The 26,500-nt window shown below is 49.7% G+C and overlaps 1 protein-coding gene across 2 annotated transcripts in view; it reads left to right on the top strand.

Moving 5' to 3' along the window:
- SH3PXD2A (SH3 and PX domains 2A) overlaps positions 1-26,500 on the top strand; it is a 241,972-nt gene that overhangs the window by 439 nt on the left and 215,033 nt on the right. The window lies entirely within an intron of this gene.

Genomic DNA, 26,500 nt, shown 5'->3' with positions numbered 1-26,500 from the left:
TTTCTTTTTTTGGCATTGGAATTGGCAAGTGGCTGCCCTTGTCTGTTACAACGGTGAAGTCATCTGTCCGCCTGAGCTTTGAAGGATGGTGGGGGGAGCGTTCGTCAAACCCACGCTGGGAAGCTCCGTTGGGAAAGAGCATCTTCCCGGCCCTCCCTGGGGACTCGGGTCATTCACACTCACACAGACCGAGATGCTTTCAGAGGCTTGACCTGGGGAAGGAAGCCTCACGCGAGCCTCCCACTTTTGCTCCGTTCTCTGCCTCCCCAGGCCTGGGTCTGGGAGTAGAGGGATGACGCCGCACCCCTGCCCCACCTCCACCTTCAGCCCTGAGCTTTGATTTCCTTCTTAAAGTCCTTGTGTCCGTCGGTGTGAGGAGAATTGTGGCTTTTCCTTTTATCCCTCCTCTGGACATGACCCTTAACTGGGTTCATTTCCTCTTAAGTGATGCTCCATCTCCAGACACGAGGAGGCAAATGTTTGCTGTGGTCTCCGAGGAACAGCCGGCTGCCCCTCCCCCTTCCTTCTCCAAACTTAATGAGAAGGGGCTAAGGTTGATTGAGCCGAGTTCCTGGCCTGTGGGACGCGTCCCCCTTTCATCTCAGCCCCTCCTGTCTTCCCATCCTTCCCACAGTAAACTGTGTCCTTGACGCCTGAGAATGCCAGTCCTAGCGGCTTTGCTCCTGTTCTTGAGATAGAAAAGACAGACAGCAGGGCATCCAAAGCCGGAGGACTGCATCTTATTTGCAAATTAGTCAGTTAAAGGAGCATTTAGAATGCTCAAAGCATTAATTTTAACAATTAAAACAGGCTGTTGGTTGCTGCCCTGGACAGCACATTGATCTCTGAAATTCCTTGTTGGAAGGAGACTGGGATTTGTGTAAATGTCAGCCTCAGGCTACTCTTTCTGTCTTTATCCCCAGTGGCTCTGATCTTTGGGTTTCTTTATAGTAGAATAAATGGGCCTGGGCTCAGGTTGGGGAGGAGGTAAACCAAGGAGTCTGGTTCCTGATGGGACAGAGACGTGGGTGCTGGTGGGAGAGCTGTTCCTTTTGTGTTACTGGCTCAGCAAGCATCTTGCCCTGCCATTTCAAGAAAGCTCTTTTTGGAGGACTTGGGTCACCATGTGGTCACCCTCCCCTGGGGACAGATGTCCATTTGCACATCCCAGCACTTATTACGAAGTCAGCTTTCCTAAGTTCTTTTCTCAAATGTTGCAGGCTAAGTTTTAGGGGTTCTTTTCTTTTTTTTTTTTGTCCTGAACTTTTTTAATAAACATTTCGAATGTCATTTGGTTTTCTTATTATTCTTTTCTTGTTTGTTTGTTTGTTTTTTTGGCTGTGTTGGGTCTTCGTTTCTGTGCGAGGGCTTTCTCTAGTTGCGGCAAGCGGGGGCCACTCTTCATCGTGGTGCGCGGGCCTCTCACTATCGCGGCCTCTATTGTTGCGGAGCACAGGCTCCAGACGCGCAGGCTCAGTACTTGTGGCTCACGGGCCTACTTGCTCCGCGGCATGTGGGATCTTCCCAGACCAGGGCTCAAACCCGTGTCCCCTGCATTGGCAGGCAGATTCTCAACCACTGCGCCACCAGGGAAGCCCCCTAGGGGTTCTTTTCTAGTCCTCAGTTAAGGTAGGCACTGCTTTCAACAGATGGCACTCTGTTCTGAGACCCAGGCAGGTGCCGGCTCTGGATTTTAGATGAAACATCAAATCTTAGCTTTGACCGACGATGTCCAAGATTACAGCTGTAGGATGCACTCCTGGTCAGGAGCGCTGCTAAAGCGACGGGGGGCCCGATGCAGACAGTGTTGAGAGGTGGCTAGTGCTGAGGCTCTGAGTTACAGGCTCTTGTTCAAAGCCTGGCTCAGATACTGACTAGCTATGCAGCTTTGGGCAAATTATTTAACCTCCGTGGGCCTCAGTTTCCTCATTTTTAAAGTGAGTATAATAATAGTATCTACTTCAGAGGGTTGTCTGGAGAATTAAATGAGATCATACATGCAAAGCACTTAGCGCAGTTCCTGGCACAAAAGAAGCACTCATTAAATGGTAGCTTGGCGTGATTCTGACTAAGAAAGCACTTTTGAAAAGCAGCTATTAATGGTCTGGCAAGAAGGAAGAGGGGTTTGGGGTTTTAAGATTGATAATAACTTGTTCTGTGTGAAAAATACAAAAGAAGTCCTGTCCAATTCCCTCAAAATGATCATTTCCTCCCTTTTTATGGACAGTGTTTTCTGGGACGTCTCCGCTTCCCGTGTAAGAATCAATGACGTTATGTTTGGGGCCGGGAGTGATGTCACTGAGCAGATGGGGCCATACAGAGCCCTGAACCCAGGTTGTGGGAAAACAGTTAAAGGAGAGAGTATTGTGTGTTATGGAATTGTGGAGCTGGCAGGGACCTGAGGACTCATGAGGCTCCACCCCCTCATTTTTACAGATGAGGAAACTGAGAACCAGATGGGATAAAGTCACTTGTGACACAGCTAGTCCCAGCACCTGGGTCTAACTGGCCTTCTGCCCATGTCATGGGTTGGGTTCATCGAAATACCGTAAAAGGCTGGTTGGGGTTGACGAGCCCAAATATCTGGTGATAGCAAGAGGTTCCTGCACATTTGGGGCATCAGTGCATAACATAAGGAGAGGGGGCCGATAATGGAAAGTGTCGGCAGCGCCGACAGGGCAGGAGGAGCATGCTGGGGAGGCTGTGCCTCTGGAGTTTTGGCCTTGACGTGGTGGACACCACACACCAGAAGGTCAGGTGTTCCGGGCAAGGCGCGCTGGTGTGGGTAGCTGGCAGGACACACTGCGCCCGAGTCACGTATGTTCTGGAAGCCCTTTACGCTGAAGAAGCATGGCTTCTTCCCGCCTCTCCTCCACTGGTGGTGAATTCTGAGTCTGCGGTTTGGCAAATTGCAGAGCAGAGCCGCTTTATGGGACGTGCACGTTAGCTGGAGCTAGCTGATGAGAGGCCTGGGGCCCAAGCAGGAGGGGCCCTGCTGGCCCCAGAATGCTGGGAACATACTGCAAAGGTCTTCTCAGGACATCCAGCCAAAGGCATGCTTGTCCCCGTGATGTGGGGGAGCTGCCTGGACACTGAGGGTCTTGTGTTTTGGTCTGTTTATGAAAGGCAGGCAAGTGACCTCCACCATTTGAGTGGTGCTGTCAGCCCTTGGCTTCCTTCCCCTCTGTGAAGCCCCTGCTTGGGGTGCGTTTGGGGAAGATGGGCAGCTGCTGCTTAGGCCAGGCTCCCTGCATGGAGCTGGGCTCCTCTCTTAGCTTTTATGAGCTGCCCCTGGGGAGACCTTTAGGTAAACTGTCTTTGGCCTCAGACCACTTGTCTTTCAAATGATCCTGATGGTGCTGGTTGCAAACTGCAGATACCTTTGAAAACTTTCCATAAGGATTGAGTTCCAGTTCACACAATCCTTTGTACCCACAAGCATGTGTAGGTGTATGTCAAGTCATTTGGTGTTGGAGAGGAGCTCGTGCATCTAAAACAAAAAATAAATTGTTTGGATTTGGGAGGCATTGTGCTTTCACAGTCTTTTCCTTTCCTGATTGTTTATTTCAGACAAATATCAGTCACGAGTGCTCTGATCCTCTACAGGACTCTTGAGGGAACGCAGATAATAGCCAGTGTCAGCAGTTGTCATCGCTGGGGCCAAATGCTTGGCGTGCATGATTTCATGTAATTCCTACAGTTCACCGAATGTCTTTGATTCCTTTATACAGATGGGTGAACTGAGAGGTTAGAGGTTGCCCAAGGTCTCCCAGTTAGTACAAGGCAGGCCTGGGTCAACTCAGGTCACTTTACCTCCAGAGGAAGCTATGAACCTACAGTGAGGCCCTTCTCCTCCACTGGAGTCTGGTTGGGGAGACCAGGCTCAGGTATACATGATGAGAGAGCAGTGCCACGTGGGATCTGAGGACTGGCTCACTGTGTGGGACGTGCACCTTGTGTCCTGGAGGTGAGTGTGTGACGGGTGATGGAGGAGGTCACTGTGAGGCAGGGGGAGTGGAACAAATCCAAGATGATATCTGCTCCCCAGTGATGCTTGTGATAAATGAAGGATCCACCCTGTGGAAATAATACATTCTCCTGTGCGTTTAGAGCATTGCAGGTTTGGGTCTTGGTCCTGGGAGCTACATTTTTAGGAATTGGCCCCAGGCCCATTCTTTTCTCTGCCCTTCATTTTTCCTTAAGCCCTTAGAGGATCCAGCCCCATGAGAGGAAGTGTGTGCAGCTACAGTACGGAAAGGATCTTCTCAGGCCAGTCCCACTGTGGAATGAGTGGTGGTGGGCAGATCAGGGTTTGAATCCCACCTCTGACTCTTCCTAGGTGTGCAGCCTGCAGCCAGTCACTGTGGGTCTCAGGCTCCTCACCTGGAACCTCACAGGGATTTGGGGAAATTGATCTGAGATAATTTGGGGCAAAGCTTCTACTTAGTACCTGGCCTCCATCATGGGTACTCAACATATACTAGCTTCCATCTGGTCCTCCTTATCACCAAAACACTTGAGTACATTTAGGATCAAATAGGTGAAGCTGTGAGAGAAGGAAAGACTAAGGCAAAAAAGGAAGGCCCAGCTGTTCATAGTCTGATGGGAAAGTGGGCTACATGCCTCGTGGAAAACACCCAACATAGGAGAGAAGCACATAAACAAGGAGCAGCTGTTCAGACCTGGAGAGCTTCCTGGAGCTGCCCTAGTGATAGCTTCCTGGTAGGCTGGGAAGGAGAAGGGAAGGAACTTGTGTTGGGGGAGAGGAGTAGAGAGGTGTTGCAGGTAAGGGCAAGGTCAAATCGTATCCTAGCCCCAAGGTCAGTGCAACACATGGGTTAGCACTCTTGCCTGCTCTCTTTCTCTCTGTCTCTGTCTGTCTCTCACACGCAAGAACAGTTTCTTCTTCTCCAAGGAGGGAAGTGATCTAGGGGTGATTCACAGGTCTGACAAGGATTCCTGCTTATGGAACAACCGACCACATCCTTCAAGGCTGTTGGAAGAGGGAGCACAGCCAGCCGTTTATCATGGCCCTCTTTAGAGCCGAGTGAGGGTTTGGGGGGACACATCAGGATTGGAATCACCATGTGTGGTAGCAGGCAGAGGGGAGGCGAAGGGAAGGGAAAAATAAACCTATTTGATGTCATAGGAGACCGGTTCCAGCTCCAGAAATATAAGCGCCAGCTGCTGCATTTTCCAAAGATATATTCCGAGGCCAGTGTGAGTTAATCGCCAGTGGAGACAGTGAATTAGAGCAGTGTTGTTAGGACTTATGACTTGGGGGTTTGCACAGCGGTCCCTGGAAATTGCCTTCTGATTTCCTCAGCCTGAGTCACTGACCAGACTATTTCTTGGCCAGAAAAAGTCTAACAGAAAACTCTATTCTCTTTTGCCTCCTTATTAAATAAAATAAAACAAATAATAGAGTTATACATACGGTAGTCACACTTCTTTTGAGTTCTGAGAATCCGGGAAAGGGATCATGGGTTAGGACAGTGAGCCAGGGAGAAGGAAGGACAAGGGGTGTGTGTGGGAAATGAGGTGGAGATACTGGCTTTGGAAAGAGGTTCTGAGCCAGGGCCAGAGGTGCTCTCTGCCATGGCCGTTGCCAAAAGTAATGGAAGAGTCCGGGAGAGTGATGAGCATTTGAAGCGGTGATTCCCAGAGCTGTGAGTGACTTCATGCTCAGGCCGGGCTGCTGCTACCTGTAGGTTCTACCTCTCTATCTATCTACAAATGCATGAGGATATGAACTCGATTTCTATTGTGATAATACTAATCAATGTTCTTTGAGTACCTACTGTGTGCCAGGCAGTGCAGAAGAGACCCTTCAGAGGGGGTTTTACTTAAGCATCGTAACAATCCCATGAAGCAGGTAGGTGTTTTTATCCCCACTTTACAGGTGTGGAAATTGAGGCCCAGAGAGTTTATGTGAGTCTCACTCAGTGGCAAGGCCCTGGCCTCTGACACCTGAGTCTGTGAGCTTGTTACTTTCTTCCCCATTAGAGCTGGGTCAGTGAGAGAGGGGTATGAAAATAACTGAGGAGTCCGGGCAGCACCTCCTGAGAGGATGGCAGCACCTCCTGAGAGGAAGGCTCTGTTGTTGGAGAGTCCCTGGGCTCTGGAATCCCTGGGCCAGAATCCTGTCTCTACCACTTACTACGTGGGACCCGGTGCAAGTTACTTCTCTCTCTGTGCCTCAGTTTCCTCATCTGTTAAAAACAAACAAAACAAAATGAGGGGAAAATAGGACCTAGCTCAAAGGGCTGTGCTGAAGGGTAAACGAGTTAATAAATGTCAAGACCTTAGAACAGTACCTGGCACATATTAGGTGCAACATAGGGATTTGTTCTAATACTGATTAAGTCCTGAAGCTTCAGAAGGGGGAGCTGTCTGTGAACTGGAGTTTTCAGGGAAGACTGGCTGGCGAAGGCAGGCTTCACGCTAGGCCTTGAGGAATAATTAGGATTTGGATGGGAAAGAGTAGGATTTAGGTGGGAAAAAGAGGAGAAGGGCATTCCAAGAAAGGGAAAAACAAAGGTGCCGGAGGCGGGACGTGCAAAGAAAACGCGGACAAAACCCAGGTGGGGCAGAAGGATGGGGAGGAAGGGTAGGCCGGCTTCTGAGGGTCTCACATGCCAGCCGAGGGGATTCAGAGTTTATTGTTACACCTCCGCACCTTCTGTTCCTCCCAAGGATTGCAGGGGAAGGGGAGCTGATTGTCACTGTGGGTCCCTTCTGGTGGGCCCCAGAGCTGGCTCTAGGATTGTCGTTGCAGCCGTGGTGGGAACAGAGCTACATGGAACCGTTTCTGTAGCTCTGCGTTGAGGACTCTTTTTTTTTTTTTTTAACATCTTTATTGGAGTATAATTGCTTTACAATGGTGTGTTAGTTTCTGCTTTATAACAAAATGAATCAGTTATACATATGTTCCCATATCTCTTCCCTCTTGCTTCTCCCTCCCTCCCACCCTCCCTATCCCACCCCTCTAGGTGGTCACAAAGCCCATTTGCGTTGGGGACTCCTTAGCTGCAGGCCCAGCCCAGCCCCTCTCTGTTTATAGCTCTTACTCCGAGGGGTCAGGCTGCCTCATAAAAGTTGATTGCACCCCAGAGGTCTTGGGGAGGGAGGGCGGAGGAGGGGGAGGGGAATAGCAAGGAGTGAGGCGTCAGCTGCTTTGGGCCACATCCGTGGAGGGCCCCGCTGGCAGGGCCTGAGGTCACGGTGCAGTCATTTCCACCCCCAACCGCAGCGCTGCCGCTAAAGCACCCCAGTGGCAAGAGAGAGGAGACCCCGTCCTTGGAGAGTCTGGAGGCTAATACCAGACAGCTTGCTGGGAGCCCCGGATGAGGTCTCAGTGTTACCTGAAACTTTCAGGCCAACGTTGTCTTCTACTTCAGCATCTCTGAACCTGTTTTAGTTATAAAGACAGTGCTTCAAACCACCTCTTCATTTATTTAACCCTCACTCCACTGCCAGATATTCCAGTAAGCCTGATTCTTTAGGGAAAATGTAATAATAAAAATAACAGCTAACAGTTCTGAATGCTTTCTACGTGCTGAGTTTTACATGGACAGTCTCAAAGCAGCCCGCCGAAGCATGTAGTTACCGCTGGCATCCATGTCGTGCAGGCGAGGACGCTGAGGCCCAGAGAGCTTAAGGGAGTTGCCAAACACCACACAGCTAAGAAGCTGCGTATGGAGAGGCGCCTGCAATGACCCAGGCCTGCTGACTCCAAAGCTGGCCTTGTCCCCATAGAAGCCTCGCAGCCAGCCCTCCATTACATGCCACACCTGGGGAGACCGGGCCCCAAGGAGATTCCACCTGAGGCCTGGCTGGTTGGCTTCTCAAGGTGTGAGACCTTCCACATGTCGTCACCTTCCCCACTTGATCTCCATTTGCCCATCCAGTAAATGGGCTGACTGCTTCCTTTCTGCCTTGTAGAGGGGAGGGTGGAGAGGAAAGCTGCTTTGGAAAACGCTGAGCCCAGAGAAAATAGCTATGTGAAGGGGTCCTAGATCCCTCAGTCTGGTTTCCTAATCATTTGTGAAGGGGATGCTTTACAAAAAGAAGCTTTTCCTGATGCCAGGGAATTTTTAGACAAGGTTTCCTTGCCATACTACGCCCCCTGAGAAGCCTATAACCAGGGTTGACTCAGGACCACTTTAGGCCCCCAGTGAAGATGTTTTCTAGAAAACCACCTCTGGGAACTACGCTTTGCTTCTTTCCAAGCCTGTCAGTTTTGTGAATGGAAGAGACGGAGCTATTTCCAGTCCCATCTGTCCCGGCTGTTACCTGGGGGGAGGAAGTGACATCCAGGGGGCTGAGCTAGCAAAGGGGAAACAGCTGTGCTTTCTGCCCCTCCCTCGGCTGCTTTCTCTGGCCCTTTGCTGTCATTTCCCTTTGCCTGTGAGGAAGCCACCCTCCCTAGGCCTGGGAGGAGGTGGGCAGTAGGGTTGGGGCAGGATTCCTTCCTCTGTGTGTGTCAGTGCAGCATAAATTATGCAGTGGGACGTTTTGGGCCCTCCAGTCTGTCTCTGGACTCCCTGGAGTGTGAACCAGACCTGACAACAATTGATCCCTCAGGGAGTGGGGGTGGGGTGCTGCCCAACATAGTGAACTTTCAGGGTCAGGGATGGCGCGGGCGTGGGCCGCTCTGTATCTCTGCCTATCACTGCGTGGTCCCCAGTAGAGAGCCTTGGCTGTTTTCCTTTTTCCAGGACTATTCTCACTCAGTAACAAAGGAGACCTTGACCTCTATTACATGGGCACCATTATCGTAACAGCTACCACGTATTGAATCCCTATTTTTTTTTTTTTTTTTTTTTTTTTTTTTTTTGCGGTACATGGGCCTCTCACTGTTGTGGCCTCTCCCGTTGCGGAGCACAGGCTCCGGACGCGCAGGCTCGGCGGCCATGGCTCACGGGCCCAGCCGCTCCGCGGCATGTGGGATCTTCCCGGACCGGGGCACGAACCCGTGTCCCCTGCATCGGCAGGCGGACTCTCAACCACTGCGCCACCAGGGAAGCCCCTGAATCCCTATTTTGTGCTAGGCCTCTTGTTTATGATCTCTGGTCCTGACACAGCCCTGAAGGTATGCATTTTTAACCCCATTCTATGCATATGGAGACTGAGGTTCAGAAAGTTGAGGTTGCATTGTTAGTCAAGCACAAAGCCAGGTGTGTTCGGGGGCCCTACCCCCAGGCGGTGCCTGTTTCACACTGTCACTGTGACTTGCACATTGGTCCCTCTCCTGGGCTGCCCCAGGTTGGGGGTTGGGGAGCTTCTGCCGGCCCAGCGCATAGTCCTCCTGGGGAATAGTGTTCTTTGTGGAGAGAGCCTGCCTTGCTGGCTTTGCCCACCTAAGGGTTCTGAGCGTGAAGGGATTGTCTCTGCTGTTTGAAGCGGCTGCTTTGTAAACTCTTTCATGGTAGGCCCCATTCTGACCCAGCTTTATTCCGTTTCCTGATGGCCCAGACCCAAAGGGCTATTTTAAGGGCCTTGCCTGTGTGGGAGAATTTCTCTTTGTAGCAACAGAGAGGGAGGCCTGGCTGGCCTGGCATGGTGCTGGCAGTGGGGCTCTGAGAGAGCGAAACTCTTTCCTGAATTCTGCCTCCTGGGCAGAATTCACTGGGCTCTCAGCACAGGGCCTGGCACCCGGAAGGGACACGGTCACTTGTCAGTGAGGGTAGGACTTCCAGAGGTGGCCGCCCAGGGATTTCTGCTGGTCTAAGCCCCAGTGGCGTGGCAAACTGATCCTTCTCTCGCAGAGTTGAGGCCTGTAATAGGACAATGTCTGGACTTTGGTTTCAAGCCGGGGTTAATTATTTACTTTAGTCATCGCTCATTGGCAACTGGAGAAAAGCAGCCTCATTTTCCCCACGATTGCTGGTTGTGGCAGCTCCTGGGCAGGGATAGTGGGGAAGTTGAGTCGGAGAATGTGAGTGGAGCCCTTCTAGGTGCAGGCACGGGGCTAGGGCTTCTCATCCACCGTCTTCTTTAATCCCCACTGCCACCCTGAGCATCACCCCTGTTGCATAGCCAAAGAAGCAGGGGCTCAGGGAGGTGCAGCACCTTGCCCCGCATCACATGGCCATGAACGGTGAAAGCCAGGGTCTGAACCCAGGTCTCTGCAGTGATGAAAGCCCGCGATGGTTCCACTGTGCTCCCTGCAGATTTGATGGATTACCCACCCCACAAAGGTTAGGTTGCTAGGTAGGAGTACTCCTCTTTTTTCCCTGCCCTCAGCTGGAGGCATCCACACCTATCAAAACTAGCTGCACTGGGTTTTTCTCTACACTCTCTGCCCTCCCTCAGACTCTGGTCTCCGCGGCTGTATTTCTCCCTCTGCTGCACGCACCCATGGGAGTCTCGTCCCTGATCTGTGGCTGTGCTAGGGTATGGAACGCTGACAGCACTGCCCTGGGCTTAAGAAAGGAAGTCAGCCCAAAGGGCATATGCACAGTGGGCCTTCCCTTGGAAGGCTGGGGCCCTGCAGCTTTATAGTGGCTTTGTCTCCCGAGAGCTTCCCAGAGAGGCTGGGAGACTAGGAAGCACATCACGTGGGTCCCTGATAAAACTTCAAGGGTCTGGATTAAATCCCGGTCATCTGCCCACACTGACCTTCCCCCAGAGCCCCTCCATTAACATGTGATGTGGTTGGAGCTGGTATTTGGGATCAGATAACAAACCTCTTGCTACCTAGAATGGACCCCTAGCAAGGTCTGGCCTCTATTTTGGGATTCAAATTTTTATTCCCCTTGATCTCGTGTGTCCAGAGGCACTTTTAAAAGCCTGGTCCTTCAGGAGCTCCAGCTGCTGGGGGTTCTACGTCCTGTCCCCGAGGATGGTGGCTAGCACGGCACTGTGGTTGGGAGCAGGGAGCAGTTAATTTCCCAGGCACTTTCAGCCTGCTGCTTGCTCAGGCTAAACGAGGCTCTGGCAACTGGAGCTATAGCCCCCGAGAGGGCCTCAGGTGGCAGCAGCTGGAAGTTGAGGGCAAGAGGATGGGAGCAGAGCACCGACTCCCCTGATACATGGGCTCAGGCTCTGAAGCCCTTACTACCTTGTTTCACTTGTTCAAATTTCTTCCCTGCCATGGGCCTCAACTTTCTAATCTGTAAAATGAGAATAATAGTAGTAATAACAACACCACTTGGCCCATTTGGTTGTTACTCCACATGGTGCTGGGGACATGCCTGGTGTTCAATGGATGGTAGCTGTGGTTATTATTATCTTGGTCATCCTTCATGGTTTTGCTTAGTTTCTGCTACCTCCCAGAAGCTTCCAAGACTTCTCATCTTACGATGTCTTCTGTCTGTGAATTTTTGCAAAGTTTATTGTTTTAGCCTCTCCTGTAACTCTGACCAAGAATGACCTTGGGTTGCTCAGTTTGGGGCAAGCCTGTGTCTCCTGTTCCTGATTGATGGAAAAGCCCATTGTGGGGTGGACCTTAATCTGATGCTTATTTGTATTCATTCATTCATTCATTCAATCAATCAATCAACACTTGAATGTCTACTCTGTGGCACTGGGAACACAGCAGGACAGATAAAACTCCCCGCCCTTTTGGAGCTCACATTCTGATAGGGGGAGGGAAATAATAAACAAAACTGGTGAAATATGTAGTGTGCTGGATGGGGGATAAATGCTGTAGAGAAAACTAAGCGAGGTGAGGGAGACAGGGAATGGCAGTGGTGATGGGAGTTGCTGTGCTGTTTTATAGAGTGTGGCCAGGGACAGCTCCCCTGTATGGTGACTTTTAAGTAAGATCTGAAGGAGGAGAGGGAGTGAGGCCTGTGGATATTTGGAGCAAAAATGGTTGAGAGAGAGGGAACAGCAAGTGCTAAGGCCCTGAGGTAGGACTGTGCCTCTAGCCTTTGCAGAGAAGAACAAGAGGCTGGTGTGGCCCAGTGGCATCAGCAAGAGGGAGGGCAGTGGGCAGTGAGGTCAGGCAGCTAAAGAGCTCAAGTTGTGCCTGTGTTCCTCCCAGCACCAGGCCGGGTGCTCTGCTCAGCAATGAGGCGTCCTCTTGACTTGCTGAAGACAGAAACTGGTCAAAACACAGCTGGAGAGGTCGCTCTGGGGACTGTTTGGGGTTTGACCCTGACCCCCCCAAGAGGGATTCTGTGGGGAAATACAGCCTCCATCAGCAACGGCTTGGATAGCACCTGAGGACCCCGAAGGTAGCACACGTCTTAGGGAGTTTCACTAACTGAACATTAGTTTTATACCTACTGTGTGCAAGGCACCAATGCTGAAAGCAGTCCCTCCAGCTGGGAGCTAGAGGGTGGGGAGCTCCTGCAGAGGCAGCAGCCTCCGTATCCTTTCATCTTTAAACTCCCTCCCTCATGCTAGCTGACGGTCTGGATCACGGTAGGGCCTTGAGCAGTGAAATAAATCTGTAGACGAAGGCTTTATCCTATTAAACCCCCTTCCTCCTACCCCACTCCTATTTTTTAAAGAACCACAGCTTTTAACTTACAATTGTGGCAGTTGGTCATTTGAAATGTAGAATGTATATTCCTATCATTATAATACTGTAAATGGTGGTAAGATTCTCAGGCCATTCCACCAAAACCTTACTCATCCATGGAGTAGATGGAATTATAGCACCAAGAGCCAGATGTCTCTAGTTCGCCTATATCACGGGCTAGCCTGGGAACTTAAATTGCGTGTGTAACAGCCAGGGGAACTGTCCTCCAGTGTTCACAGTGAGAAGGAAACTTCCATGCTGACTGATGATGGTGATGATGTCGATGACGATGTTGATATTAGGAGCACAAATTATGTGCCACCCATTCCATTCTTCTAAGCACTTTACTCTTTACAACAACCTGACTGATGAAAAGAGCACTCTTTTTTTTTTGCGGTACGCGGGCCGCTCACTGTTGCAGCCTCTCCCGTTGCGGAGCACAGGCTCCGGATGCGCAGGCTCAGCAGCCATGGCTCACGGGCCCAGCCGCTCCGCGGCACGTGGGATCTTCCCGGACCGGGGCACGAACCCGTGTCCCCTGCATCGGCAGGCGGACTCTCAACCACTGCGCCACCAGGGAAGAGCACTCTTATGGTCCTTACTTTATTGATGAGAGAACAGAGACACAGGTTAATTTACCAATGGCCATAAGCTAGGAGGAGGCAGGGCTGGGGTTCAGAGCCAGGCAGTGGGGCTCCGAAGTCCTTCGGGAAACCTCTTACGTCCTGACCTTCCAGGGAATCCTGCCAGCCCGCCTGCCACAGCCTAGCCTGGCCGTCCACAGACCTCAGTTAACAAGTGTCAGAGTTGGGAACCGAAGCCACTGGTGGAAGGCAGGAGCGGCCCCTCTTTGTTCCTGAGACAGGAAAAGCCATTTGCTCCTGGAGCCTGACACTGCAGGGGGTGGGTTTGCCGGGCATGGTTGCCTTCCTGGGCCATTTACAAGTCCGGCACTTGCGGCTGGGGTGGGGAGCACTGTATCTGTTGGTGGAGAGGCCAGATTAGAGCGTCTGGCAAGATGTTTCTGACACCTAGGCCATTCAGCTCAGCCAAGCTCAGCAGGTGACCAGGGATGTTGCTTTAGCTGGGAGGGGGCACCCTTCCCATTCTGCCCTGTTCAGTTTATTGTGAGAATGAGCTGGGCCTTAACCATTCCTTCCTCTCTCCCTGGGCCCCAAAATAAACAGCAGCTGTTGGCTGCATCGTCTGTCGGCTGCCAGTCTGTCAACAGCCCGTAGCGCTCGTTTGCCCCGCTCTTTGGGTTTAATGCCATGGGGCATTGGGGACCCTACAGAGCCTGCCTTGCTGGCCAGCTGGTGTGCCCTGGCATGCCCTCTCCCAGGCAGTGCTGGCCTGTTGGCCGCACACTGGCATTGTCCCCTCGTGCCCTGCAGGGAGGCAGGTCCTCATGGTGGTCACAAACTCAGGCTCCAGAGTGTGACATCGGTTCTGCTCCTGGCTCCGCCATTTAGCTGGTGACCTTGGGCAAGCGGCCTAACTCTGAGCCTATTTCCTTCTCTGTAAAACCCGGCCATGGGTTCTAGATCCTGGTATCCTGTGAGGATTGAGACCAGGGCTATCAAGGCAGTGCTGTCTGGCTTCTGCCGTTGAAGCCAGACTGGCTAATCTGAGTCCTCCCTTTGCCACTCAGCAGCTTTGTGCCCTCGGGGCAGGTGCTGGAGTTCTCCCCACCTAGGTTTTCTCATCTGTACAACGTGGATAATGAAAGCATCTCCCAGGCTGGTGGTGAGGATTAAATGAGCTGTGCCAAGCACAGAGTAGGAGCTCAGTGAATGGAATAACATGTGCTCCCTTTGACAGATAAGGCAGCGTCCCCCAAAAGAGTCGTCCACAGGCGCACATCCGAGCGCTAACAGGATTACTCCTCCCCTAACCGTTGTATCTGACTTGCTTGGCTTTGTTTCTACGCTGTGTTCAGAACTTCCACTTGAGGGGCTGGGGGTTGGGGGGCGGTACCGTAGAACTGGTTATAAAGCAGGACGGAGGCATGAGAAAGGAGAGCTGGGACTTCTGTTCTACTTGGCAGTGGTTCTGCTGATGTAACATAAGAAATGGGAAGAAGACTGGGTCCGAGGCCATGGACTGCCTTCAGCTGCTGGGCAGATCCCCTGTGGTGTTGACCGGTTTTCTCTGCTGACGTGTGAGCCCCAAGATGTTCTTTCATGTGATCTCCACAACGTCCCCGTGGGCCAGCCTGCCTTGGCTCCGTACTCTGGGAAACCCTTGTGTTCTTTGGCTGTTCCTTGCAATTACCCTCCCTTGTGGAAAGCTTGTACTGGGAACCCCCTTTAGAGCATCCAGACCCCAAAGTCATCATTCTCAAAAAGGGAAAAAAAGGCACTTGACCCCAATTGTGTTGAACTTCAGTGCTACGTGCCGCTGTGGGCACACCAACCCCCCCGGTAAAGAGACCCTCACTCAGCAGGGAGCATTTGCACTGTCTCCCCAGGAGCCTGGTCCTTAAACAGGTGGCTGGGCCGGCTGTCTTGTCTCCTCCATGCTGCTCTTAGCCAGTTCTTGCCCCAGGGGAGAGGTCAATGGCAGTTCCATTCCCAACATTCAGGGATGACCCTTTCCGATAGACTTGTGGGGAGAATGAGTCTGCGCTTTCGAGAGGAATGTGGCAAAGTAGTTTAGAGCAGGGGCTCTGGAACCAGATTGCCTAAATCCAAGTTTCTCCTCTCCCATTTACTTCTGTGTGACCTTGGGCAAGTCACTTAGCCTCTCTGTGCTTCAGTTTCCCGTTCTGAAAAATGGGGATAATAATAGTACCTTCCTCACAGGATCGTTGGGAGGATTCAATGAGAAAATGATGATAAAAGCACTTATAACAGTGCCTGGGGCAGAGTTAGTGCCACCTAAGGGTTACTGTTGTTATCTGAGCTGGCAGGGCAGGTGCAGTCGGCTTCCTATCAGCCCAGGCCTGACGGATATATATATAGAAGCCTCGAGAAGATGCCTGGGGTTTGTGACAGAGGCATCTGGGATGGAGCTTGTGGCATGTTCTAGAGGAAGGGGGTGTGAAGATTCAGACAAGTGTTCCAAAGCTGACTCCACCATTTCCTAGCTGAGTGCCGCCCGCGAGTTGCTGACCCCTCTCAGCTCAGTTTCCTCAGCTGACTGTGCCCACGCCTTCCTCGTGGGGTCATTGTAAGAACCCAAGACAGGGTACAGCATCTCGTAGTCACTCTCCTTTCCTTTAAATGGTGGCCATTTAAACAGCCTCGTGGTTTTGCAAGGGGACCAGGGGGATGGTCAGTGGGCTCCAGCCTGACCTTTCTGGCTGGGAGCCTTGAATTACGCTCTTTCCACGCCTCTCCCCTCATGAGCAGCCTCTGGGTGTTTATTGCAGCAGGGCTGCCCATGCAGAAGGTGACGGTGCCTCCTGCTGGTACCATCAGTATCCCAGGTTGTCAAGCTCCTCACAGTCTTGCTGCCTCTGAGGGACCTGCTAAGAAGGGCTGTAGGTCTCCTTCCTGTTTCACAGATAGGAAAGGCTCAGAGAGGCACATGACTTCTGTGATTGTGGAGGACACCGTCGATGCCCCGCCCCATATGCCCTGGGCTCACCTGAGTTCACCTGCAGCGGTTTCCAGCGTGCTGGCAGCTCCCCTCCTCGAGTTTTCCCCACTGTCGCCTCTCCCTGCCTCACTTCTCTGGGCGAGGGCTCCCTCCAGCAAGGGCACCACGGGAACTTGCTCTACCCAAGCAGGTGCAGCTGAGGAAGGCCAGGGGAGGGGGCGGAGGTGAGTTGTCATTCCGTCATCCTATCATCCCAGGGAGTTGATATCTCAGCTGCCTGCTCTCCACTGGGACAATTCGGAGGCGATTTCCAGCCAGAACCTCAGAGGATCCCCAGCAGGACTGAGCCCCAATGCCCACAGCAGTAAATTGGCCATTAAGTACCCTTTATCGGCCTTTATCCTTTCCTGGTCTCGCTCTCCATTCTTCCTCACTTGGGATTCCGGGAATCATCTCCCTAATAAACAGCCTGTACCCAAGGCCTTGTCTCAGGGTCTGCTTTGGAATGAACCCAAACCATGATAGCAAACTCCTCCTTCCAGCAAGTGGTGGAGCGAGGACTGAGAACCTCTGTCCGTGACTCAGTTCCCCAGGCCGTGCTGTCTTTCTGGAGGTTCCTGGGGTTCTTGTTATAGAAGAGTCAGGATCCTTGTTTGATACAGGTTTTTTTAAGGTAATAAGAGGCAGGAGTCATTGTGGACAGGGCTGAAGAATACTTGATCAATACAGCAGCTTCTGGGGGCCTCATCAGAGAAGGAGCCCAGTCAATGCAAACATGACTGAGAGAAGCTGGGCCTTGGCCACGTGGGAATCTGACCTTGTATAAACTTGCCTCAGGAAAGAAATAAACAAACAAGGGACTTATGGATAAATAGAAATCTAGTATCTTTATCCATCATAGGTCAGGCTGGGAGGAGCAGTGTAAGTGTCTGAGGAAATGAGGTCAGGGGCTGCTGGCCTCTGTGCCCAGGTACAAGGTGACATAATGTGAGCAAGACACTGTCGTTTGTATCTGCTGTAATCTGGCTAGTTGGCGGGGAGTTAGGCATTACGAACATTAAAGCTTCTTGTGATAGTGTTTGAAATTGTGGTGAGACTGGGTGTCCTTATAGAGGGTGAAAGCATCTTTAAGAAAATAGAAAAAAGGAGAGAGTGTGTGTGTGTGTGTGTGTGTTTGCATGTAGAATGCATGTGTATTTGGAGATGTGTAATGTCTGTGTGTGTGTTTGGGTGTGGTGTGTTATGGGGGGTGTATTTGGGGATATCGTGTGTGTGTTGCAGGGTGTTTGGGGATTATGTCTGGGTGGTGTATTAGTATATGTCTGTTTGGGAGTGTGTGTTTATATGTGTGTGCATTTTGTGTGGTATGTGTATGTGTGTGTGTATGTGTGTGGGGGTGTGTGTGTGTGTGGTTAGTTGGCGGGGAGTTAGGCATTACGAACATTAAAGCTTCTTGTGATAGTGTTTGAAATTGTGGTGAGACTGGGTGTCCTTATAGAGGGTGAAAGCATCTTTAAGAAAATAGAAAAAAGGAGAGAGTGTGTGTGTGTGTGTGTGTGTTTGCATGTAGAATGCATGTGTATTTGGAGATGTGTAATGTCTGTGTGTGTGTTTGGGTGTGGTGTGTTATGGGGGGTGTATTTGGGGATATCGTGTGTGTGTTGCAGGGTGTTTGGGGATTATGTCTGGGTGGTGTATTAGTATATGTCTGTTTGGGAGTGTGTGTTTATATGTGTGTGCATTTTGTGTGGTATGTGTATGTGTGTGTGTATGTGTGTGGGGGTGTGTGTGTGGGGGGTGTGTGTGTGTGTGTGTGTGTGTGTGTGTGTGTAGTACAAGCTGTTGGGTCATTGTCCATCAGGCATATTCCTGGGGCCATCTTTTATCCTTGAGAACTCCTTAGGTCAGGCTAGGGGGTCCCAAAATACTTAGATTTTAGTATAAAATGGAATCATAGACCCTCACATATACTTACCCTAACTACCTTTTCTCCTTTCCTCCAGTGCCTCTTCTGAGTCAGGCAGGTTTACACAGACCTCATTTCACTCTCACAAAAGAAAGATGGTATTACTCCCATTTTTGTAGGCAAGGAAACTGGGAATTGGGGAGGTTAAGTCACTCACTCAAGGTGACACAGCTAGTAAGTAGCAGAACTGGGATCTGACCAACCTCTGAACTTCCACCCCCTGCCCCCTCCACCCATGTGGGGTGAGCTGGTGGGTGGGATTCTGCCGTGACTTTGCATGTGCAGAAAGGGCCCTCTTCTCCATCCAGGGCAATTGCTCTAGAAACATGGCTTCTAGCTTCAGAGGAGGCCCCGGAAGAAGGCTTGCAGGAGCAGGAAGGCTGTGAGGCAGGGCTGTGTGAACTAGGCTGGTGTAGACATGCCAGAGGACCTGATCCCAGGAAAGAGTTGTGACCCGGCAGGGGTGGGGGGAGGTGGGGATGGAGGAGAGACTCTAGAAGCAAGGGAGGATTGAGAAGGGAAGCTGGAAGAGGCCTTGAGTTCCTCCCCTGGGCCTCAAGGAGAGGGTATGTACACATTTTTGCTGGGTAAGGAATCTTATGTCTGGTTTTATCCTCCAAGAGCAAACGTCCATCTCCCTCCTGTTTTACTGTGAGCCGGTTACGTGTCCAGGTGTGTGGGGCTGGGGCAATGCGGACCTGTCCGTGTTACCGTGTTATGTGATCTAACCCCTAATAAGGGGACGCACAGAGAAACAGGCCTTCCCTACCTGGAATCCTGGAAGGAAGAGAGGGTGGCCATTTCGTCAGTGTGCGTTCTTGGCAGACAGAGGCAGTGGGGCCCCTGGGCTTGCCTGGCCGCTCCCACGCACAGGAACTCACATCAGACAGTAGGGAATCCCATGGAAGCTTCTGTCCAGATGTAGTCTGCGTGGGGCATTTGGGACTTATTCATGGGGTTCAGATACACTTGGGTTCCCAGAGCTGCTGGGAGAGGGCCCCCTGGTACCCAGCCAGCTCAGTGACTCCAAACAACTCCTCAGGAGCAGACAGTTACTGCCACTGTCCCTGAGAACCTTAAAGGGCCACCTCTGCCCCACCTACATCCCCCGAACATCAGCCAGGATGAACCCAGGGAAGCAGGTGGATTCACGCAAGGCAGCCTGAGCAGCCCAGATTTTCAAAAGCCATCCTCTAATAAGTTCCCAGCCCCAATGCTATTAATATTAGGCGTTAACCTAATACAGTGTTAACCCTGTGGACTTGTTTGGCTCTCTGCTGACGTGGATTAGGATGGGTTAGAGTGCAGCAGTTACAGGCAAGGCCAAGTCCCTCACAAGCCACGTGACTTTGGGCAAATTATTTAATCTCCCCGAGCCTCAGTTTCCTTATCTGTAAAATAGGGATAATAAAAGTACCACAAACTCATAGAGCTGGTGGCTGGCATCGAGGCATTATGAAGGATAAAAATATAGGAAACAGCGGGAGCTGGGCATCCTCGTGTAGCTCCCCGCGTTAAGGCAGTAGATAGCCCACACTGATGCTCTTAGCCCCCCTCCCTTTTTGGGAACAGCTTTATTGAGATATAATTCTCATACCGTACAACCAACCCATTTAAAGTATACATTTTAGTATATTCATAGAATTGTGCAAACACTACCACAGTCAATTCTAGAACATTTTTATTACCCCAAGAAGCAAGTATGCTTTAGCCATCACTTCCAACCTCCCTACCCATACCCCCACTGGTCCCAAGCCCTTGGAAACCACTAATTTTCTTTCTATCCTTATGGATTTGCCTATTCTGGACATTTTATATAAACGGAACCATCAACTACGTGGTCTTTTGTGACTGGCTTTCTTTCACTAATATAACGTTTTCAGAGTTCATCCACCATCAGCCCTTTTGATGGCTTATAGCGTGAGCTTGATTCATTCCCTGCTGACCCAGGAGCCCTGGGCACAAACCCTCACCGTGACTTTGGCAGGGCTGGCCTGCGGTCCTGAGTGCAGGTTCCACTGGGGCATTTCCTCCCTCTGCCCTTTGGAGCATGTGGATTTTTCTCTCCTACTCTACTGTTTTGAAACTGGTCGAGGCTGGATCTTGTAGGAAATGTTGAATGCGCCTGCAGTTTACTCCCATTACTTCCTCTGGCCTGGTCAGCAGCTTGGGGGCAGGGTGGAAACTGTGCAAAGTCTTTACTCATCTGTTCCCCCTGGACTCTGTTTCCGGGAGGGGATGGGGAGAGAGACAACAAAGCGTCTTTATTTGTTTTTAGTGTTGACTAACTTCCCAGCCCCCTTACCAAGTTCTGGTGAAAGTTGCTGGGTTCCTGGTCAGTCTCTCTTCCCTCGAGACACAGGGTCATGGGACTTCTCTTTTGGGGGCAGCCGATGGGGAAGTCGCCAAGTGTTTTGGAGTTCTCTGCGTGTGGAGTCAGACTGCATCTGTTTCTCCTCTAGCTAGAGCTGGACCAGTGCAAAACTGGGAATCCGTTAGGAGGCAAGTAACAAAATCCCATCTAAAACAATCTTAAACCATACAGAAATTTATCATCTTACTTTGAAGTAAGAAGTAGATAGAAAAAAATTATAATTAAAAAAAACTATGCTATTAATGAACATTTAGATTGTTTTCAACTTTTTTATTTTTGCCATTATAAACAGTGCTGCCTTAAACATCCATATATATGTATATATGGGCTACTATTTTTGTAGGATAAATTATCAAAGCGACACTGATAGGTAAGAGTGTCTGAGGTTTATTTTTAGTAGGTCAGTCCACATTTAATCCATTCTCCTATTCCGTCTGTGTCTAAATCCATACAATGAGAACTGATACTTCCAGTGAAGACCCTTGTGGATACCTGATATTTGTGGAATCAATTTAGGAACACTGTATTATCTTGCATCCCCATCCTTCCCAATCTATGGCTGAGCATCAGGCTAAACTAATGTGGGTTTTTTGGGGGTTTTTTTTGTTTGTTTGTTTGTTTTGCGGTACGCAAGCCTCTCACTGTTGTGGCCTCTCCCTTTGCGGAGCACAGGCTCCTGACGCGCAGGCTCAGTGGCCATGGCTCACGGGCCCAGCTGCTCCGCGGCATGTGGGATCCTCCCGGACTGGGGCACGAACCTGTGTCCCCTGCATTGGCAGGTGGACTCTCAACCACTGCACCACCAGGGAAGCCCTAAAGTAATGTTTAAAAGCAAAAGACACAACGTAAAGGACTTTTTGGTCAACAAGAGTATGTCATATATTCTATACCCTTGAGTATACTACTTAGCAGTTTTGTTCAAGAGATTATCTGATTCCCCGTTGGAACGCACAGGGTGAAATGTCTTAACAATGCCAAGTGTCGGTTAGACTATGAGGAAGTGGGGAACCTCATATGCTGCTGATGGAAGCACAGTCCTACCATGTGCCTGAGAAGGAAGAGAACTGGAATATTCTGTGAACTATGGCTACCACTTGGAATAATACAAATGCCCAGGAGAAGAAGATGGATAAATAAATATGGTATATTCATATGATGGAATTCTGTGCAGTTAAGGTGAATAAGATTTATAAGTTTCAACCTGGATCCCCAAAACAATATTGAGTGAAAAAGGCAAGCAAGAGAATATTACCTATTATACCATTTATGTAAATATAATTTATCTAAATTTCATACTATTTCTATAAATTAAAAATTATTCACAGAATAATAGTGTATTATATATATATTTACATACGTTTGTGGAAAAAGTATAAAAACACAGACCGGAAGGATACACACAAAAAAATTCATGACACTGGCTGCTTCTGGATGGGGAGAGAGAAATGGGCCTGGGAGGAGAATAAGGGATTTAAACTTTATCCATAATGTTTCTGTTTCTCTTATTTAAAAAATGATAGAAGTTTAGCATTTATTTATTTTGAATGGAGTGTGGAAGGATTTGTTATATGTAACATGTAGTCTTCGTTTGTTCATTCATTCATTCAGCAAAGATTTGTTAAATGCCTACTACATGCCTGGCATTGTTCTAGGTTTGAGACTATATTAGTACACAAAAACAGACAAAAATCCTTGTCCTGGGGAGTTTATATTCTGGTGAAATGTATTGATAAAAAAACAAAACAGGACTTCCCTGGTGGTCCAGTGGTTAAGACTTCACCTTCCAATGAAGGGGGTGCGAGTTTGATCCCTGGTTGGGGAGCTGAGATCCCACATGCCTCTCTGCCAGAAATCCAAAACATAAAACAGAAGCAATATTGTAACAAATTCAATAAAGACTTTAAAAATGGTCCACATCAAAAAAAAAAATCTTAAAACAAAATTTCAAAGTAAAAAATGATACAATTCCCAAATTAAAAAGTAAGTTAATAAAAAATTTAAAAACTAATGTTTAAATGTTTGCATTCCTTCTTTATATGTTTATTTAATGATTTTGCAAATTTAGAGTAAAGCAGTAATTCATATCAATAAAAATTCATTTTATATTTATTGAGATATATAAAAAGGAGGCTCAGGATGAGGTGCCTTGGTTCATTGGTACAGAAGTTGGGTCTAAATCTGAATTTAAAAAGGCAAGAAAGACAGGGGCATCTTAACATAGGTTTGATTCCAGCACAGAATTTGACCGAGTGACTCTTGCAATAGCAAAAGTAACAATTAGATGCAAATTATCCCAGAGCCCACCACGCTGGGTGAGCCCCACCTGGGAGTAGAGCTTATCTGTTCAGTGCCTTGGGTGGGATTTATCATGTATTAGGAAGAGCAGAGCATCGAGCATGAAATGAATGCTTTACGGAGATACAGTAGCAGGTGTGCACATGAGTGCGTGTGCATGTGTGTGTACCCATGAGCACATGTATATGTCTAATGGACTGTTTACTCTGTGCCCCGCACTGTTGAGGGCTTTCTGAGTGTTATCTCATTTAATCCTCACAACCCTGTGAGGTAGGTGCGTTAACTCATCCCCACCTTACCAAAGAGGAAAGAGACTTAGCCAGGGTGGCAGAGCCAGTGATTTGGTGCACTGGGAATCAGAGTCAGGTGCCCTGGCCTCTGTAGCTTGTGCTCTTAATTTTAGGTTACTAGAGGGGGAACGAGAGAAAGACAGGTCCTCCCCGGGAGAGGCAGTGGTAGAGCAGCCGACAGATGATGGGGAGCCATGAGGAGACCAGAAGTGGGAACTTGGGGTGTGAAGAGAAACTGGGGTCTGGGGCTGGAACATCACACTTGGGAGTTCAGACTTCCCTGCAAGCCGGAGAAGCCCCTGGAGGTGTTGCTTGACACGACCCAGTGTGTGTTTAAAGATGTAACCGCACACGTGGTGTGAAGGATTGATTGGACTCCAGAGACCGGAGGAACTGGAAGACCAGTTGGGAGGGGATGGCAGTGTGGTGTAGCCTCATCTGATGTGTGGGTCAGGCTCTCAAGCCAACAAGGAGGGTCAAAATTACCTTTGAACATCCCTTAAATTGCCCATCCAATTCAGTGTCGAGGGCACTTTGTACACAATTTTGTGCAGAGTCAGAACCCGTGAACTAGAGTAAAAGAAACAAAAGGCAAATCAGTAGCCCTCGTTGGCGTCCAGACCAGTCACCTGTAACGTAAGGCCGGTGGGAGGTGGCTGCAGGCTGTCCGCAAGGCTGACTCCATTCTGCTTTAAGATTAAGCCTCTATAACCTACAGCCTCTTTAGGGGATTTGTAGTCAGGAAGATGGACCCAGAGAGTGAAGGTAGCACCAGAGGGCTGTGATTCCACCGCAGCTGCTGGCTTCGTGGTCTTTCTCTGTCTTGGTTTTCCTTACTTTTCATCATTCCTCTTATCTCCTGGGATAATCCCTTTCCACTTCCTAAACAAAGGTGTTTCCCTAGATTCTGTCCAGTTACTAAGCCTTGTGCTTCCATTTTCTTCTCTCCATACTCTTTGGTTCTGGACCTTCTTTTCCACTTAATCTGTGACCTCTGGGCAGATCTGCGTCCGCAGGAGGACCTTCTCCTGTCCCCAGCCAGCCAGCACCTTCTCACCAAGGTAAGTCTGTCCTCCACCACCCACCTTATCCTACTCCCTGACTGCCCAGTCTTTTAATTAATGGCCCCACCATTTTTCCAGTCCCCGGAGTCAAAATCTGGGAGCGACATTTGACTTCTCCTCCCCTGACTTCCATCTGGATTCTGTGATCTGCTGATGAGTGGTTCCCAGATCTGCCTGGGAAGCTGGTGAAGAATTTCTTCCTTTGGGATCACCCGCTACAAGCCCAGAGGCTGATTCAGTGTTCAGGTAGCCTGGCACAAGGGCAGGACCCGAAGTTCATGTCTTTTTCAGAGCTCCACAGGAGCAACTGCTGATGAGCCAAGTGCTGGAACCACTGCCCTGGGTCTGCATCTGCCCCGTCCCATAGATTCATTAGCCTTGCGCTTCCGTCTTGCACTCCTCTCTCTATCACCCTAATTCTAGGCCACATGGCAGCTTAGATGGGCTTCTGCAGGTCACTGCAGCCAGCCTAGACCAGAGCGGTCACCTTGCGGTCACCCAACATCTCTCTCTGCACCCTTGCCCCAAAGCCATGTTCATTGCCTGGAACTTGCCCCCTCACCTGCCGAAATCCTTTAAGGCTCATCTCAGATGTGTCTTCTAAAGGGCCTTCCAGGTCCACCTGAGACAGATGGGCTTCCTCCACTCCTAGCTTGTAATAATTACTGGTTTACATATTTCTTTCCTCTGCAGGATTAATTGAACAAGCATATGTGAAGCACTGACCCAGACACTTAGGATGAGGAGGGACAGATAGGGGCCCATCTTTAAGCTCCAGGCTACCTACCAGATGCTAAACTCCTTAGGACCAGGGCTCTGGCGGACCTCGAGTGTGCACTTCATCAATATTTGTTGATCCTGCCCCGTATCGTGCATTTCCCTCCCCAAAGAGTAGGTCACATGCTGGGTTTTCTACCCTCAGGTGCAGCAAGTTAAGTTAATCATATTTTTCAGTTCATTGTACGTTATCCCATTGCAAAAGCCTCCTCCTGCTTTATTTTTATTTTTCCCCTTCAATCCTGATCTTCACTCCTATCCCTCTTCCGCTTATGCATCCCCTCTAACCTGTTTAACATAAACCCACGTATCCTCAGAAAATAGGTTGTGCTGTTTGTGGGCGTGGTTCGTAATCTACATAAATGGTATTGTGCTGTAGGTTTGGTTTGGTGATTTCCCCTTTTACTCAATGCGGTGTTTGTAAGATCTGTTTACGTTGTTGTGTGCAGCCACTTTATTGCCTCTGACTGCTGCATGGTGTTCCATGCTGGCAGCCACCACATTTTGCTTATTTGCTGCCCACTGTTACTGGGCCTTGAGGTTGCCTCCAACACTTTCTCCTGCAAACATTGCTGCAGAGTGACGTCCCTGTAGGCTGCAGCCCTTACAGTCTGCAGCGATTTCACCAGTACGTGCACCAGGAGTGGGATCACTAGGGCACAGGGCTTACACAGACTGAGTTTAAGTAAATACTACCCTATTTCTTTTCAGAAGAGCTGTACCATTTATAAGCCTACGAGCAGTGAACCACGGTTCTCATCTCCCTACACCGTCACCAACACTTGGTGTTATCCAGAAGAGTAGGTCATTTTCCTCTCTCCTTTCCAGAGAGGGCCTTCTAGGCTGTTGGCATTTCTCCCCATGGACCAATCCAACCAAGATTGGAAGACGTAGTGAGTTCTAATGTCTTCATATTATTCCTTCCTGGCCCGTCTCCCTTGCCTGTAATGAAAGTTCTTTTTGTAATTCCCCACCCAGTTCTCACTAATGGGACCAGAAACCTAAAACCTTTCTCCATTATCTTAAAAACTCAGCGAGCTTTTCAAAGCTAAACCTCCTTTGTTTTTCAAGTTAATCTGAAATAAGCCCTTCTTATCTTGTTTTCCCCCTTTGCTCAGTGCCTCCAAGCCTCACCGGCCATTCTTGTGAATGCCCCAGAAATGGCCTCTGAAAGGTACTGCCTCACCTGTGTGTGCCCACGGTTGGAGGTGGGCTGCAGACCCTCCCCGGATGTTGCTGTCTTCACAGAAGCCGGGTTTGGGATTTAACTCTGTTTAAATGCCTGCAGCCTTGTTTGCAAACGGAAATGAGTTGGGCTTATTTGCTGGGGATAATTATAGGGAAAAGACTCCTACCTGATACTGTCCAACTTCTGGCCTGAACGTTTCAATGGATAATTAATCATAACTGTTCTTTGACATCGTATCTTTTATTTTTTTTTTTTGGCCACGCTGCACGGCTTGTGAGATCTTAGTTCCCCAACCTGGGATGGAACCCGGGCCCTCAGCAGTAAGAGTGCTGAGTCTTAACCACGGGACCACCGGGGAATTCCCTGTTCTGTGACATCTTAGGTCGCTGGGGTGGACTATTACTGAACTCTTAAACCTTGACTGGTTCCAGCAGAGCATAAATGTGGCTTTAGGTCCTATGTTAGATACGCATTACATGCTTGCGTGATTTCTCCAAGTACGCTGTGAGGGTAGTGATTAGGGTCTT

The sequence above is a fragment of the Neophocaena asiaeorientalis genome, unplaced genomic scaffold, assembly GCF_003031525.2.
Source record: "Neophocaena asiaeorientalis asiaeorientalis breed wild unplaced genomic scaffold, Neophocaena_asiaeorientalis_V1.1 scaffold240, whole genome shotgun sequence".
In the NCBI taxonomy this organism is placed as follows: domain Eukaryota; kingdom Metazoa; phylum Chordata; class Mammalia; order Artiodactyla; family Phocoenidae; genus Neophocaena; species Neophocaena asiaeorientalis.
Note: the sequence above shows the minus strand (reverse complement) of the source record. Positions and strands in the feature narration are given on the sequence as shown.